The sequence below is a fragment of the Bacillus rossius genome, chromosome 5 (assembly GCF_032445375.1).
Source record: "Bacillus rossius redtenbacheri isolate Brsri chromosome 5, Brsri_v3, whole genome shotgun sequence".
NCBI classification, from domain to species: Eukaryota; Metazoa; Arthropoda; class Insecta; order Phasmatodea; family Bacillidae; genus Bacillus; species Bacillus rossius.
Genome location: NC_086333.1, coordinates 14408538 through 14420703, shown reverse-complemented (window position 1 = coordinate 14420703; position 12166 = coordinate 14408538). Strand labels below are relative to the sequence as shown.

Genomic DNA, 12166 nt, shown 5'->3' with positions numbered 1-12166 from the left:
CTGCTCTCTCAGCACAGCGGGAGATTTCGACGCGTGCAACATCTTCCGCAGAGCAGACCTCAACGGCTTCAGAAGTTAACATGTCAGCAGTGTTACACTGGTTGTCAACAGTTCCAGTGGCATTGATGAAGGAAGGAGCATCCAACGGTGTTCCATCACCCGACTGCACATACTGCGAGAAGATCAAAAACTTGAAATTACGTGATTATGTAATACACAATTGTAGTGGTAACTCTGAACGCATTAAATATCAGTGCAACAGGTGTTTAAGCAAGTTTATACACTATGGAAGATTAAAACGGCACCTCAGGAATTGTGATAGACTGGCTGTACATTCATCGGAATCAAGCTGTATATTTTGTAACAAAACATTAGCAACTATTCGAAGTGCAAAACAACATGAAATATATCACTGTCCTTTTAATGAAGTCGATAATTCGGCTTTGTGTGAAAATTGTGGTGTACCAATATGTCGACCTGATAAACTGAATAGACATTTCAAGTCATGTAAAGGACTTAGTCCGTATAGTAAGAAGACTGTTTCAATCGAGAAATCCACAAAACTTTAGTAATTTGTCTGTGTATTTTTTTGTACTTGTAGTAGTGTATTGAATTTATGTAATAATTTTTTTTTAAAAGAACTTGTGGTGTTTTTATTTTCTCAAACCTAACACTTTTTTAGTATTTTTTAAATTAAAGTTGTTTTGTATCGGCCAGGGATCGAACCAAGGGCCTAAGTCGATCTAATCAATCAGTATATGGATAACAAATTTATTTAATGATTTCTGAACTATTTCCCGGATCTCTAGCTTTAAAATTACACATTTCCAATATGGTGGTCTTGATGTCTGATAGGATGGTGGTCGTAGAGGATTTAGAGTCTCTTTACGAATGTTGAACATGGTTTATTTAAATTATTTTTTTTACATAAGATTAAACATTATTGCAACGATCGGGTATCGAACCGAGGACGGGAATCGATCGAATCAATATGTAAATTAATGAGTGATTTATTTAATGAATTTTGGAACTTTTCCCGAATTTCTAGCTAAATAATTACGGATTTTCAAGATGGCGGCCAAATGACAAGATGGCGGGTGTCACAGCAATAATAAATGATTACTGCACTCTAGCGGATACGAATTAAACTAACATGTCATCGGCGCACTCTAGCCGACGATACAATGATGATGGCTTCCAGCATCGAAGACAAGATGGCGGACATGACGTCATACTAGGTGACGATATATATGCTTTGAAAAAAAGTGGTGGGAGTCAGTCTGCCTGCAGTCACCTAGGGGGAAGGATCGGTCGCCATTTTTATTTTTTTGCACTCGTCAGGTTCGAACCGAGGACTCCGAACTCCGTGTCGTACATGTTTGTTTTTTGTAATTATTTTATTAAAATTTTATTAAATTAATTTTTTTATAATTTTTAAAAAAAATTTCATTAAAATCGGATAATAAATAAAAAAGGTTAAAGATGGCGGCCGTAACGGAAATTGCAACGGTGACGTCATCATCCAATATGGCGGAAAACACATCGCCGGAATTTTCTAGAACACAATGACGTCATCCAAAATGGCGGATCCAAGATGGCGGATTCAAAATGGCCGCCGGGGTCAAGGTCAAACTTGCCCCGTTACGCTATGTCCCGTTACACTCATCCAAGATGGCCGCCGTGACGTCACAATCCAAGATGGCGGAGCCGGCACCGGCACCACCGCCTGAGGCCTGTCCTCGGAAATACTATGCTATACTACTATAGGCTACTTTAATAATGACTTATTTTACCTGTAGGTGTATAAAATTGTAAACTAAGACTGAATTCACATAGTACCCAATCTTATACTACCAGTCGTATCCCACCGATCGTTTTCCATCGTAAACCCGCCGATCGTATCCTACAGTATCGTGCGTCCGATCGTAACCCTTGATGGTATCGCATTCCTTTGATGGGATCGCATCCCTTTGGTGGTAATGAATACCTCTGGTGAGATTTTAACCCTAAATATGAAATTTTATCCCTACTGATGAGATAGTTTCCCTGATGAGAATGAATCGCTCTGAAGATATCTTATCTATCAGAGGAGATTTTATCCATATAATAATAATTCATCCCTCTGATGAGATCGTATTCTTCTGGTGAGATCGTATCCATACTGATGAAATCGCATCACTACTGATGAAACTGTATCACTAATGATGAATTTGTAGGTATCTCTTTGATATTATAGTATCCTTTTGATGGGATCGTAACCCTCTGATGAGATCGTATCTCATTCGTGAGATCGAATCTCTTTAATAAAATCGTATCCCTCTAATGAGGTTGAATCCCTTTTATGGGGTAGTTTCCCTCTGATCATATTCTTTTGTTAAATTTGCGTAGTCAAGTCTGTACTCAGGACTAAAGAATTTATTGTTCAGCACTTCTTGGTCTGTGGTAAGTCTAAAACATTTTTCATGATAATTTTTCCGACACTTGAGGGACTAATGTATTCTCAGCTTAAAATATGTAATTTTATTATATATAACAAGTATTGACGAAGAAGGACTCGCGTTTTGGAAGCACTTGCCCTATACGTCCTAAATTGTACATTACTTGGTTGAAATATGTTGCAAGTATCGAAATAATACTTAAGTAGGTTTAATTATATTAAGTAATATATTTATTCAGCCGGTAGGAGTCTTTGTTTGTCGTGAGAAAGATTAATTAAATAAATATTTTTTAAATCATAGTTTAACTTTTTTGAAAAACCAAGGTTTGAAATAAGGCAGGCATCGATCAAATCAATTGGTAAATTAAAAATTGAAAGTTTTTGATGGCTTTTGTTTCAGAATTTATAGTTTAGTAATACATAATTCCCAAATGGGCGGTTAAGACAGAAGACAAGATGGCAGATGCCAAGATAAAATTACTACTGCATTCTACCAGGTAAAAATTAAACCAATATGGTGGTAGTACCCTTTAGAAGATGATGTGTGCACTATGTGGAACTGCACTCCTGGTACCGAGTACTGAAAACATGATGGCAGCAGCACTCTCTAGCAGACCATGTTTGTGCTACACGACACTACCGCTTCTTGAAGCAATTATTAAAAAAATATATATGGCGGCAACATTTTTTACCTACTATTCTTTCAAATAATAAAATTCCATGTCCAAATATGTGTGTTATATTTTATATACCTTATTCAATTCTCAGTCTAGCAAATGTCTCGATATCTGTGCGGTCAAAGACGTATGTTTTCCAATCCAGAGTTCCGAGCTGTCATTGTTCGAATCACCTCTGTTCTAGTGTATTTCAAATAAAAATAATAATATGTCAATAAGTGTCATAACAACATTGATAGGTAATGGAACATCGACCTTATGTGCATGAGATAGGACAATGGTGATGCTCTCTATGGTCAAACAGCAGAAACGAGGATATTGAAATCCAAAATGTGGCCTCCAGAATAACCGAAAGTAACCAATATGGTGGTCGTGGTTTAATCCAATATGGCGGTCTCTAGCAGACGACAGTAAAATGGCAACTGTGTCGTCAGAATCGAAAATAAGTGACTGTGATGTGAGATCCAAGGTGGCGGATTTGACATCAAAATCTAAAATTGTGGAATGTTTTACCATAACGAAAAAGTGCAACTTTTGGGGATTGGGGCACTCGATGTCAGGATGGAAAAATTAAAGATGTCGACTTTCGTCAAATGTAAATATCAAAGTCAATGTATGTGTCAAAGTCAGGATCTAGGTCATCCAAAATAGCCACCGAGACGTTCACAATCCAAGAAGGCGAACCGAAAATCCAATCCTCACTCCGACTCCAGGCGCAAGATCGCCATTCATATTCTACTAATGAATTTCAAATTGTTCTTTTCATTCGGACTACACTATAATTTACTAGTGAAATTGTGTATACCTACTTGAGACTTTTCATTCATTACTTGCCCTAGTGTCACACGAAATATATCAAGTAATTGTATACTTTTTGGTTTACTACCGTTATTAGCTAGCTAAACCATTTGTTTACAGTTTTTTTAAAAAATAAAATAATAAAATATTTCTTATGTTTTTTTTGCACTATAACACATTCAAAACTATTTTCGTATAAATCACTGTTACTATCACCGCCGTAGTGGGGCAATTTTTTCTTCGGGGGCTTAATGTACAGTTATTCAAACCCCTATAATAAAACAAAATCCAAAAAAAACCTGTCAGTTACCGTGAATATTACTTTAAACTTCAACTAGTATTAATGCACATCTTGTAAGGTTTCCAGTGAGTGTTATTATCAATGCAGTTGTAATTTTAGACTAATTGGCACTGGGGGCTTTAACCCCCCCCCCCCCCCTAATAAAAGCAGATTTTTTTACTATCATGGTCTCGTAAGATACGATCGGCGGCGTATATATTTCAAACTTTTATTTAGAAAAATTAAAAAAAAACCTATTGAAAATTATTTTCATAAATGAAAGACTTCTTTAAAAATATAAGTCACTTTAAGTCGGAACCATTAAAATATAACATACAATTTTGGTTTGACAAATGTTTCGTTTGTTTAAGCCAGCATAAACGCGAATACAGTATCACACGCATTCGTTCATGGCATTCCTGTATTCTTCAATTACAATGTGTTGTTTTATCACTTTCACTTCAGACTCGACCTACAAATCGTTCGTTCAGCAGTAGGCTACTAATATTCAAACAATCAAGTGTAGTATTACTGGGCACTAAAAATAAATAACTATTACCATAAGTTAATGAGTTTCTATAGTACATGCGTTTGTACTTCATTAAAATTTAATGCCAGATTTTGAAAAAAAATAAACATTCTGGTGTTTCTAATCCTCTGGTTGCTAGAAGTGTTTGGCAGAACAGCAGAACATATTTACTTAGTTGTGGAGAGTGGTCGGGGAATTGGATACTGAATATCATAAACCACCTTGTAAAAGAGGTGTGGTATGAGTTACGTGGCCGGTGAGGGTGATAAAGAAAGAAACGTAAACACGAACACGGTCTACATAGTAAACAATGGTCCCGCGAAGCACATCTGTCCGTAGTTGTTGGCTGGGCCGCTAGGTTCGCCCGGGACTCACCGCGCCATGTCGTGGTCGCTGCTGGCGGCTCTAGGAGTCACTGCTACACGGCTGCACGGCCTCACTGATACACTGCTACACTGCACTGCAGCCAGCAAGGCGTGCGTGTCCCGAGAAGCACTCTCTCCCTTCCCCTCCAGACAACACCCCCTCCACTTTCCCCTTCTCACGGCCCACGAGCGACCCCACAGAGGCCTGCACCGCGCCTGCCGCCAGCTGCTCGTGGCTGCCGGCGTCCACACGTAGCTACAAACACACAACTTAGAACTGTTATGAGTTAGAACAAGAATAAATTACAAAAACACAACGCCGAAACACAGGAATTTTAGACGTGTCGTAATTTAAGCACACAACTCAGAACTATCATAACTTAGAAACACAAACCCAATATATATCGTTTCTTATAGTTAAATAATTCAGAAACACTCAAATTATAAACCCCCTAACTTAATTAATAATTAAAACAATCATAAGTAGTAAATATTGATTCCTCCTGTGTATCCGGAATTTATTTAGCAATAAATACTTAACATGACAAAATCTTATAAAGGACATCTCCTTTGTCAAACAGCTTTAACTTCGTCACATTGACACAGTGTGAAACAAGAGCAATCTGGAGGGACAAAATTCAAAACTCAAGACAATGATTTTTTTTTTTGCTTTTACTTGTTTAAATTATCTTTTAGTGATCTGAATAGTTTCTAACAATTGTAGCAATGCAATTTATTGTATTTATAGAATGCTATACAGGTTTAATCTATTAAAATTCATTTACTTTGCAAAACAGCATGTTTAATTTTTTTTTTTTCGGACAGACTTGATTTGTTGTGAAAATACTTAAGCTGATATGTTTATACAAATATAAGATGAATAAAAATGTATATAAAAATACTGGTAACATTTTTACAATTTTTTATAAACATTTGCCACTCTTCAAAGTTAACAAAGCAAAATATGCAAATATCAAAAAGCATTAGTTATTTGAATATGTTTAAAGTAACACTGATCATAATTATAGAGCAGGCGTGTTTTTATGCAGTTTGAACATTAAAGTATAAACAATACTTCAAGAAATGTTTTTCATTATCCACTGAGCAAAACAACGCCTTATATTTTAAAGCATGCTAAACTTAAAATAAAATTTAAATAAACCTTTAAAGTTTAACCAAGTTTGACTTCAAAAACTTTTAAGTACTCAACAAAAAATATGTCAAATTAAAAAAAAATTTTGTTACAGACGTTAGAGGAAATATTATAGAAATTAGGCACATGTGTAAACAAATAGTATGAAAATGAAATTTATATGATATATTATTATGTTTTACACAGATTAAATATTATATCCTTGTCAAATGTAGTCTTCCTAAAAATAGTTATTTATTAAAGTAAGCTATCAGAACAACTGACTATTTTAAACATACAAATTACCTAACTCCGTCATTATTATATCTGTCACTAATACTTCACGATCTCACACAAACTGTGGTAATGTGAGTACGTGGAGTTGTCAACAAGCGCAGTACTTCAGAGGAGATTTTTCCTGTTCTACTTTGTGGACGTTTCCTTAAGCCAGAGATAACTGTATCTGCATAAATTAGCAAGATATTAAGCAGATCCTTGTTTGTTTCTGATATCGATGTTCTTCTTGTATATCCTACCCTGAATCGCCTGCAGCCATCATTCCGTATTTCTTAGGCTTCAGACAGCTGTCCAATGGGCAATAAACATGATTAGACGATGGCAGGACAATGTACCGAGAGTTTTGAACAGTGACAGGCATATAGAACCACGAATACAGATCTAAGTAAAACTTCATGGTCTGTTCAGTATATATTTTTGAACACTTCAACTTAAATGCCGCAAATACGTACTTGTTATGGCTTCTACGATAACACAGATGTGATTATTAAGGGTTTCAATAATTATAGTTATATATGTGACTTAAAGTGAATTTTGAAAAAACTCCTGGCAGTATTTCCCTCATTTGTATCTCCACTTCCAGGTGTTAGTGTGTCAACCACGAGACCTATTTGATCTCTTTTTTTTTTTTTTCCTGCTTTAGACTTCGATCTATCACTTGCTCCTCAGACCTGCCACTTTTTTTGTATCCAACCTGTTAGATATATGCAGCAAACTTTCAATCACCGAATCCAGGCCTGGGGTGTAGACAGACCAAACAAATGTACATGTTAATGTTTCTGTTCATTTGTTTAGAAGACGCTCCACATTCATAATACTTTTTGATGACTGATTATTGGTCAAAGCGGTGCAAACTTTTCCATCAAATTAAGTCATCACCATTGTTTGAAGAACATCTATATGTTTGCTACAAATAGTTAGGTACTCTGGTTGGTGTTAGTTTGTTTATTTGTTTCTTGATTATCTTAGTTTCATCTTGGATTAATGCTTCAGTTTCCTTTTTAAACATATGTTTTAATTTGTCAACAATATCTATTAGAGGAAGGTCTTGGTTTTGTCAATTAATTCGTCTATGAGATTAAATTGTGTGTAGCTACTGTGCCAAAACGACACAGTTGTCTCGTCCAAACTGTTATTATTTATAATAATAAATATAGATAATTATAACTTATATATTTTTATATAATTATTATGTTATAGAGGTTATACCTGTCTATGGTATTACAGACTCTATGTCTAAATGTAGTTCTGCAATAGTTCAATTGTCTAGGCCTCTGGAGGGAATGATTATCATCAAAACAATGAACTCTTTAAAACAGAATATTACAATGCTAAACGATTGTATTTTTAATTTGATAATTTTTGGGGATATTTACAGTTCTGCTTTGTTTGGTAATGCATATCAACTTATCAGCCCGCCAATGGGAGACAGCATTTTTAAACAATTTTAATTTAGATTAGATTAAATAAAGAACATTTGGAGTAGTAAGTCGCTATCGTAAAATAACATGTAAAAGTGTTGTGCCAGAAACTAAACAGTGTTTTTGTGTAGTAATTTTGTAATATCCGTTGCGCAAGGGTAGATAAAAACTTTTACCTACTATAGGTAAGTAAATTGATTAAGGAAATTCCTTATGGAATTTTAAGATGTAAAGAAATAAGATTACGCAGTAAGTCTGTTTCTGCGATCATGTTAGGCCTATATGCTTATATTTGTGAACAGAACTGATTCCAACGCTTTAGAAAGTTGGATAAAATAACTGAATTGGCATTTAAGCATTATTGTGAATCAAGAATGCTTAAGAATGTATCTTGCAGCAATATTATTTAAAAATTAAAATATTTCATTAAAAGTTATAACATACATATTGTCATAACACTCGTAACCCCAGTGGTCCTAAGTAATAGAGATTGTGTTCTCTGGCTGAACAAGCTAGTCGGACGTATAGAACCCTAACAAACTTAAAAATACATTTTGTAATATTATAAAGTTTTACTGTCAATATAGTGTATGTTACAATATAGTGTATGCCACTGGTGAATTTGTTTTTAATTGATTTCTAAAGACATTTATTTATGCTCTGTGGCCGCCTTAACTCCCGTGTGTATATATATATATATATCATAAATATATATATATATATATACACAGAGAAATATAAGTACAGGATAGTATATATGTTATATGCATTTATTACATGTTAATCCAAGTTAAAATCATTGCTTATATGTAAATGCACTGTTTTAATTATTTACAAAGTAACCTCACATTAACCCAATAACGGTGTAAAAAATAACTAAGTGGAGCCTACTATCACATTATAGTAATGATATATATAAAATTGTGTGTACATAACTTCAGTGACAAACGTGTGGAGACGACGCCATACATAAATTGAAAACAGATATCACTACACTACTACATAAATTGGCACCAATTACGTGGAGGCAAAATCTATGTCAAGAAGTGTTATTGAAATTTGTTGTTGTTTTGTTGTGTTTTTTTTGTTTTTGTTGTTACTTGTGTTGTTCCACCATGTGATATCTTACAAAACACGAATACTGGCTATTTTCCGAGAAACCGACCTGAAATAGTTACTGATGAACACAGTGATGCCGTGGCACATACCTCAGGTAGCGAAACACTGACAGCTAATTCCGAGGACACGAACATGCCAGGAATAATGACTAAGGTTGATAATAGACTCCATTACGATTCCAGTACCTACCGATCTTGTTGTGATCATTTGTCAGTACATGTTAACCAGAATCTAGAATCAAAGCCAGATATATAATGGAGCTATTGTGAATATAACCTGAAGTTAGAGCAAAAAGAAAATCTACAAACCGAGAAAGCACAGGAATGTCCAGAATGTCCAAGTTCAGAAAACAGCAAGTAAGTACGTCAAAGAAGCCAACACCTCCAGACCAGGCTTAATATCCCCTCCCCCTGTCCAGAGCGCGCAGCAAAAAACACTTGTTTCTTCCAAGTCTCCATCTTCAACTGTGCGTCCGCCTGTTCCCTACAACCTACCACGCCAATCTTGAAGATGAAAATTGTTTGTGTAGTTTTGTGTAAATGATTGTGTTTGGTTTTAGTTTCGGAAATCCGAGTAAATCAGTGAAATGTAGGTATTGTGTTTAAACGTGTAGACAATGTAATTTTTCCGACAGTCAGATGGCTTAATAGTTAATTTAATTTTAATATATCATTCGTGTCAGAATTGTGTAACTTTTAAAGTTAAATTTTTCAATTAGTGAACACCACTCTTAAATATGATTCACAAGATTATGAAAAAAAAAAATAGCTTTGATAGGATATTTGATCGTGGTTGATCACAACTAAATGGAGCCTATAGTATTGCAACTGATGTCCGTAATAATGTAATAATGGTACATAATCTGAGAAGAAAATAATTGCGAATACAAAAACTGTAGGCAACAATTTCCACAGATTACTTAAATCACTCAGACTGGTGGTATAATAAGATTGTGACAAAATGTTGACATGTTATAAAAGAATTTATTTATTGTTTATTCCAAGTTAACATTTACTAGGGATTCTATTTAGCGCTAGCAAAGCCATTACCAATGCTCGTTTTGAATCTAGTGATTTACTCTAAGCCATGGAATATAGTGTCAAACTGTAGTCAAGTAGTGTAGGTACTCATAAAGCAAATATATTTATAAACAGAATACGTATGCAATGAAATTAACACAAACATGTTACCAGTTTTTGTCCTCAGTTAATTGCTACAAGGTAATTTCATGACACACATTTTTTTGTTATGGAGCTTTGATAAAAGTATTATTGAATATTGCAACCAGAATAATTGTCTACTTATTGTAGAACACATGATATTACTGTTTGCCAAATATAGTTTGTACTCTATGACCGAAGTGAGCCGTCATGTAAAATTTAATTTCTTTTTGGGTCAAAATGTGAATTATTTGTGTCACACAAATGTTTTAAAGTGGACCAAACATTACTTACAGAAAACTCTCACTACGTGTTTATGTGCAGTTGATAGTCATATTGATATCATATTTTTTTTTTAGAAATACTAAAGTAACTATGCCTTCTGTAAACAAAGCTATATTAGGAAATGTAATAATTCTAATGCCACATCTCGTGATTTAAATAAATAGTTTTAAAGTTCTTTCTACCACCACCAATAGTTTGTATGAAAATTCTGTGAATCCGGTAATCTACATTCCTGAATTTTGTTTGCATTTAAATAATCATTCAGCACAGTTGTTTGGTTGGCTACCTATTAATGTAACTTTCGATAAAATGATTTTAGCTCAAACTTACAAAGTACCTTAAAACAAATGACAATTATTGGCATTTTAACCACATTAAATAGTTAGTAGCAAAGTCATACAATCTGGAAACCCCGCTCATAAATATTGGTAATATATGTTTGCTATGTTTGGCTATGTTTTTCGTGGTATTGTTAAAAATTATATGTAATATAGAAAAAGACAGATGATGTCACGAGCTTGAAAGGCATGTGAACCTCTGCTATGCCAGTTGTCTTGCCTAGCTCCACTGAGTTGGACTGTGACGTAAACTGGTGTGATATATTTTTTGAAATTTTTATACTTGTAAATATTTGTTTGTTTTTAGTGGTCTCTGGGATGATCTAGTAGTAGGAGTGAAATACTACTGGGGACTATCTAGGGTGATCGACTCTAGAATAAACAGGTCGTGTGAGAATTGTGACTCTGATTACTGATATAACATCATTGTCCATTGAAAGTACCTTTATTTCAAAAGCTTTTATAACACAGTTTTTTTTTTGCAAAGTCGCCAGTGAAGAAAATGCAGTATTTTTTCAACTGTGACACTAAAAAAAATTAGAATCATTGCTAAAGACGGAAATCTATTCGTGCCAAATATACATGTAATAAAGGTGTCGTAGTATTAGTTTTAAAAAAATGTAGATATTTTAAAGTAATTGTAATTGTTATGAATGTAGAAATAATTTTATAAACTTTGTTATCTCAATTTCAATTTCATATTTCCATAAAAAATTATTTAATGCCGTAATATATCATTTGCTTCAGGTAAAATAACATTAGCATCAATTTTTCTTATAGCTTACTTCTTATAAGATACTTTTCAATAAATTATTATAAATTTATATATTTTTTCAATAGTTAATGTTAAAAATATGAAGTGCAAAATAGTTTTTTGAAAAAAAAAAAAATTAATACCTCCATGTTTAAACAAAACAATTAAGTTGCCAAAATCGGGAGGATTAAGAATAAAAAAAAGTGGATGTATATAAGAATGTATATAAGAAAGTGGATGTATATAAGAAGCTAGACAGAGTGGTGCATCAAGTACGAGAGTAGGAAGCAGATATGTATATAACTATAGGCTGAGTATCCCGCCTCCATAGTTATAAGTTTAGTAGGTTGCCACAAAGAGCCTAAGCATTTGCTCCGCTACACGACAAAATGAATCTTTACTCATCCTATTAGCGAGTCATAAGTAGGCCTCTAGTTCCGGGACCCCTCGTTAACACTTGGAAAGTGCCTGGATTCTTTACAGGCCAACCTGGGACTCAGCATGACCCTCACCCTCCCAACCTGTCTGTGACTCACCATGAGCCTCGCCAAACAACAGCTCTCACCACCGACCA

General features: G+C 34.3%; 1 protein-coding gene across 4 annotated transcripts in view; it reads right to left on the bottom strand.

Moving 5' to 3' along the window:
* LOC134531601 (proton channel OtopLc) overlaps positions 1-5185 on the bottom strand; it is a 620588-nt gene extending 615403 nt beyond the window's left edge. For 3 of the 4 annotated variants that reach the window (XM_063367335.1, XM_063367337.1, XM_063367342.1), the window contains exon 1: positions 5097-5183. The gene's annotated coding sequence lies outside the window, so the exon portion shown is untranslated. Of the gene's footprint in view, positions 1-5096 lie in introns of all 4 variants that reach the window. The other variant, XM_063367341.1, reaches the window with a different exon arrangement.
* Positions 5186-12166: the final 6981 nt, after the last annotated feature.